Source organism: Balaenoptera acutorostrata, chromosome 17 (assembly GCF_949987535.1).
Source record: "Balaenoptera acutorostrata chromosome 17, mBalAcu1.1, whole genome shotgun sequence".
Lineage (NCBI taxonomy): Eukaryota > Metazoa > Chordata > Mammalia > Artiodactyla > Balaenopteridae > Balaenoptera > Balaenoptera acutorostrata.
This window is the reverse complement of record NC_080080.1, coordinates 73,661,081-73,667,080: the sequence shown is the minus strand read 5'-3', so window position 1 is coordinate 73,667,080 and position 6,000 is coordinate 73,661,081.

Below are 6,000 nucleotides of genomic sequence, written 5' to 3'. Positions count from 1 at the left end.
TGGCTGTAGGAGAATTTCTGGCAGGGGAAGGATACTTAGAAGCTGAATCAAATGATGTAATCACACCATTTAGAGATCAAGGGACATCTTCAAACAAATACTAACAGATTATTCCTTTCTGCCTAATTTTTGTGAAATTCTTACCCAGAGCATTGCTGACTCAGTATGAAAAAAGGAAGCAGAATGCTCTTTGCCCAGTTTCTTTGTGGCATGGTTCATCTTACGTCTCTATCAGTGTCTGCAGGGCTAGCAAACAATATGAAAACCCCTCTCTTGACAAGAACCCGTTGGTAAAATGTAAGAATCTTTTTTCAGACTGTGTGCTGCCAAAGGAAATATTTTGAAAGTTTACTCAATTTTAAGGGCCTCATTTCCCTTAGTTAAACCCCACAGTTTGAAACTTTGTGTATTTAGTTAAGCTCACTGGGTTGATATGAGAAGAGTAGTTATTAAAATAATCCCTAACAGTGAGTAACCCAAAAGTTATTGTTAGGGGGCTTTAAGTTTCCTTCTAGGAAGCTTTTTGCCCAGTCCTTACCTATTATTTCAGTTATCCTGATTATATTTGGTCTAACCTAAATTGAAAAGCACTTGACCTTTTGTGCACATATCGACAGATAGAGAGGAGAAGGCTTCCGTACCTGAAAAGAAATCACTGATGACATTCTAATGATTGGATCAAAAGCATTTTAAAACTTTTTTGTTTGCCTCTTTAGTCTTTCCACATTGAATTCATTAATCATTACTTCAATAATATATATGTAAGATCTCACTTCCTAAAATGATCTGGTATCATGTGATTTTTGCAATGCCTGCCCCTCAAAGCAGACTCTGGGCTCTAGAGAGACCAAAAACTGCAAATTCTCTTTCAATTAATTCTTCTTGAAAAAGTCAGAGTATCCTGAACTTGGTAATTATCAGTAGAGTGGCTTGAGAATAAAAACTTCTATATAAGTGCTGAGTATTGCTATTGATCATTAAGTATCACTAGACATAGCCCAAGTGATTATTGACATGAAAGCGACTTTATCTAGGCACGAGTAAGGACTTATTCATTATCTTTTTATTTCAAATAAGGTATTACTAGGATATATGATATATGCCCTAGTATATATACTGAAAATATTTATCTTTTTTTCTATTATGCCTTGTTGACAGAGCTTTATATAGAAACTTTTGTGGAGTTAGAGCTCTATTTATTTACATCACAATTCTAATACCTGTATCACAATTTTTGAATTATAATGCTACTTCAGTGAATTTTTCTGGAAAGAAATCTTCCTATGGATGCAGGAAGCTTTGAGAGAAGTTCTGGTGACTTTGGCAACGGAGTTGGACATAGCAGGAGCTGGAATCACACTATCTCAGATATGGTTTTCTGGGGCTGAGAGAGGGTTAGGGAAAGCTCTGGGCTCTTCCTCGACGGGTCAGGGCCTGGCTGAGATGTGTACACACCTCCACCACACATCAGGGTCCCATCCCTGAGAAAGGTAGAATTGAGACGGCCGGAAATAACAACTGTGTGGTAGGCAGAATATTGGCCCCCAAAGACGTCCACGTCCTAATCACTGGATCCTATGAGTACATCTCCTTACATAGCAAAGGGGAATTAAGGTCACAGATGGAATTAAGTATTCAGCTGTGGTTAAAATGGAGAGATTTTTCTGAATTATCCAGGAAAGCCCAACGTAATCAATCACAAGAGTCTTTATAAGTGGAAAAGGGAGGTAGACAAGAAAGCATTAGAGGGATGGCAGCATGAGGACTTGACCCACGGTTGCTGGCTTTGAAGATGAAGGAAGAGGGCCAAGGAATGTGGGCAGCTTCTAGCAGCTGGAAGAGTCAAGGGAAGGAAATCTCCCTTGGAGACTTCAGAAGGAAGGTAGCCCTGCCTGCCAACACCTCGCTTTTAGTACAGCAAAACCCATTTTGTTTGGGCTTCTGAACTACAGAAGATAGTATACTTCTATAAGTTTGAGTAATTTGTTAGAGCATTCGAAGAGCAGCAGTAAACTAATATACAACTGTTAGCACTTATTGATCACCATCAAAAGTGCTTGACGTGCATATCCTGATATTTAACTGTACGATTACTATTATCTACCTTTGATGAAGAAACTGAAGCTTGCCTAAGATAGCACAGAAACTAAGTTTCTGAAAGATGCAACTTGCCTCTTCTGACAGACAGAGAGAGTGGTTGCTCCACTTAGAAATGTAGGGGTAGGAGGAAGGAAGACTAAATCATGAAACATCCCACTATGTTTCCTATATTATTTCTATCTCTTGTGATGGAGCTTATTTCAGAATTAACCTCATTAAACAGTGTGCATTTTATTGCGTGATTTCAGGGTCGTATGGTAGAAATAATATAGGATCAGGACATAAAGATGCTAGTCTGATCTCTGATACTAATTAGCTGATTGTTCTGAGCTTCTTCCTATAAAGATAATAATATTTATCTTGCTTTTTTAGCATCAAATTAGATGAATAAATATGGAAAAATGTAAGTGTTAAATAATGTCCCATTCATAGTATTACTATTCTTTTGGGCTTTAGAGCACTTTATAAAATTCGGTAGCTTATTCTCTGACATACTAAGAAGTTGGTGAAATAGTTGTCAATCTACCAGTTGATATGACTCGATGCATGAAATACACTAAAGAACTTTCCCGAGTGAATTTGTAGTTCTTAAATGCCCTTCACATGCCTCTTTCAGCTCATCAGCCTCCATAAATCTGTCCATGTGCAGTGCAGTATCTGTTCCTTTTTAAACAGGAAACTTTCCTTGATATGTTACCCACAGCTCCTTATTTCTTCAAAACATAGTTAGCACCACAACATGTGATTGTTTTCTGATTTCCAAAAATTGTTTACATGACCAAGTAGCTTATATCCTCATGATTGAATTGTAAGGGTAGGAAATGCCCATTCAATTTCCTTGAAATACAGGGACTCAAAATATATAGACAGAATTCAAGAAGCCTTTTCAGGTGTTCTGGAGACAATTGCTGAGTAAAGCTAATTCAAGGAACAAACTTCAACAATTGCACTTGGCATCAAGGAAAATACTCCTCCTCCAAACCCTATGGTTCCACCTTCCCCAGCTACATATGCACTCGTGGTCATTCAGGCCACTGGGGAGGGTCTGTTAGACTTGATTAGTTAGACTTTATTCATTTCACTAAATGATTGGTTACTGGTTTCACTCGAATAATAGACTTTGCCTTCTAACACTGCTAGCAAAAATAGTACAAAACCATGCAGAAACTGTGAAGCCCTTAACACAATTGCTATCTTTACTGGATAAACCAAATCATGAACAGGCCATATCTAGAATTCCTGGATCCATCGAAGTCTGTGAACATCCTAAGGCTTGGTTATCTCTGTCTATAGACAAGAGAAACTTCTCTAAAATAGCACCTGCGTTAATGTAGTGGTAAATCTGCAAGTTATTAGGACTTTTTGTGACACATCTCTATAAGTAGCCTCCTGATACAAATGCTACTGGCCCTTCTATTTATTTTTTTAGAGCCATGAAAAAATATTCACAAATTATGGCTTAAAATACAGGATCGTAATTTGGCCTAGGCCGGGTCTATGAACACAGAAGTTTGGCATCATCAACCTCAAGCATGAAAAGTCCACTGGGATTGAGTAGCTATGAGATTCTAGAGCAAACGAAGCAAGGATGATGGTGGCAGAGCTGAGGGCTACACGGACTTTCCAGGCATAAAGAAACCTCCTCTAATAAGAAACCTCCTCTAAATAATAAAAGTTATTTGAAATGACCTGGGATGTATCAATTTAGCCAATAGGAATGTTAGAGCTTTTAAATTCCCTCTTTAAGGAAAGATTCAGTCCTTCATGGTTATAAAATACTTACCTCATGAATTCCTAGAGTAGAGGTTATATAGAAGAGAGTATCAGTCACACAGTATGCTTTAATTTCACAGTCTTTTAGGAAACCATGGTTTGATCAAATACTTTCCCACGATTCCACTAACATGAGTAACCCTGTTTTGATCTTTTTTAATTGTGTCCGATTCTAGTGAGCAGAGAAAAGTCCCAGGGGAGTGGAAGGAAAAGGCAGCTCACCGTGAAGTTCAATCTCCAAGAGTACTCACTTCTTAGGAATGAGCATTCTTATCCAGCTTTTGTTTGGACAGAAGCATATTGTGTAGATCCAACCTAGGTAAATGCCCAGGAAAATGTTTGGTCACCTGGAGTTTTTATAGCTCTTTAATTAAGTGTAAATAAATTTTCACAATTTATAATAATTATGAGCTTTTAGGCAAAACACTGTGTGAAGCATTAAACATAATCTATGCATCGATAAGAAAGTTACTGCATTTTAAAGGTGCCCCTCTTTGTCTCTATGTTGCTTGGCATAATAAGGAAATAGGGACACTTCTTGAGCTGTTGGGAGTATGTGTGGTTAATATAGGATGTAGTTAATGATTCATAGATTTATAGGAAGTATTTTCACCTTGGAGCCTGATAAAAGGAAATGCCTGACCCTCCAGGAGGAATTTGAGAACACCCCCCCTTCCCCTTGCCATACTCACGAATTTATATAGAGCATTCAGTCTCTCCCAAGTCCTGTTAGATATACTTTATATGGTCAGATTATACTTACATTTTGTTCCATAATCATAATGAAGACTTCCAAGCTTTCTACAATTGGATTCTGAAAGTTACAAGCCAATAAGCAACATTCCCATTATAATGAGTGTGGGATAATTTTCATGCAGCCCAAGTATGATCCAGGGTTACATTTCTCTCCTTACAGTTCCAGTATTGCCATCCCATGCCATTCAGGGAGAATGTTTCAATGACTTCTTCAAATTTACCTTCAAAGTCATGCCCAATTTTAATTTTGTTAGTATTTTTGAACCATACTTTCCTTGCATCAATGATTTGGTCTCCTCCCTTCCTTCCTTCCTTCCTTCCTTCCTTCCTTCCTTCCTTCCTTCTTTTCCCTTCTACTCTTCCTTTTTATTAAGATTCTGTTTGCCTTCGTTTTTTAACTTGTTAGGAAAAGATACATATTCTTTTCCATCATATTCTTATAACTCCCAGAGTCTTACCTACTTGACCCTTTACTTAGAAATGATCCTATTGTTCTTTAGGCCACTGCTTCCTGTTCTGTATTAAACTGGTGACAGGTTAATTTTGCTTTCTCTGAGTGTCTCCTTGCCTTTTTGTTTTCTTGAACTCTCTCCCTTTATTTAAACCTCAAGTTCTTCCAATGTCTCGTTCATTCTCTTCTTTGCTATGGCGTCTCTGCAGAGCCCTCCATCCTCTGCTTTCATCTGGACCGGATGTTTCCTTTTGCTGCTGCATCACACATTTGATCACTGCCTTTCACTGCTCTCCTGAATTAGAACCACTATTTTCTAGGTGCCGTATTCAGTGGTGTAGAGATAAATATTTTACCATAGGCTCTCATAACAAATAAACAAGACCTTGTGTTTTTTTAGCATTTCCTGATGTCTATGTTGTAAATATAATGGCCAATGTCAAGTTCCCAAAACTTGAAGTCACTGACTGTGGAGTTGGAAAGAGATGTACCTGATCCATGCTCCCCGGCCGGCTGCAGCAGCTTGAGCACATCACTGATGAGACCATTTTGACAAGAGATGTTTTTAAAATATATTCATGCTTTTTTTTGAGTTAACAAAGCAACCTGGATATTATTTAATTCCATTCTGTGGCTCTGGGTCATCATTATTAATATCAAGCTCTAAGGCAAAAAGTGGTATCGCTAATGATGACATTGAGAGAGAATATATTTGCCTCTAAACTAAATGACTTAATAGCTGAAAGTGGAAATTAGATAAAGTAATTAATACCAAATGCAATGGTACTTTGTTTACTTTTGAAGGGCCTTTTGTCATTGTTAGCTGACTTTTTAAAATGCAATACTCAAATCTAGCTTTCATGGTTTGTACAGTTGTTTTAGCTGCCTCTCGCCTCATCCTTGATATGGTCTCTTCCCCG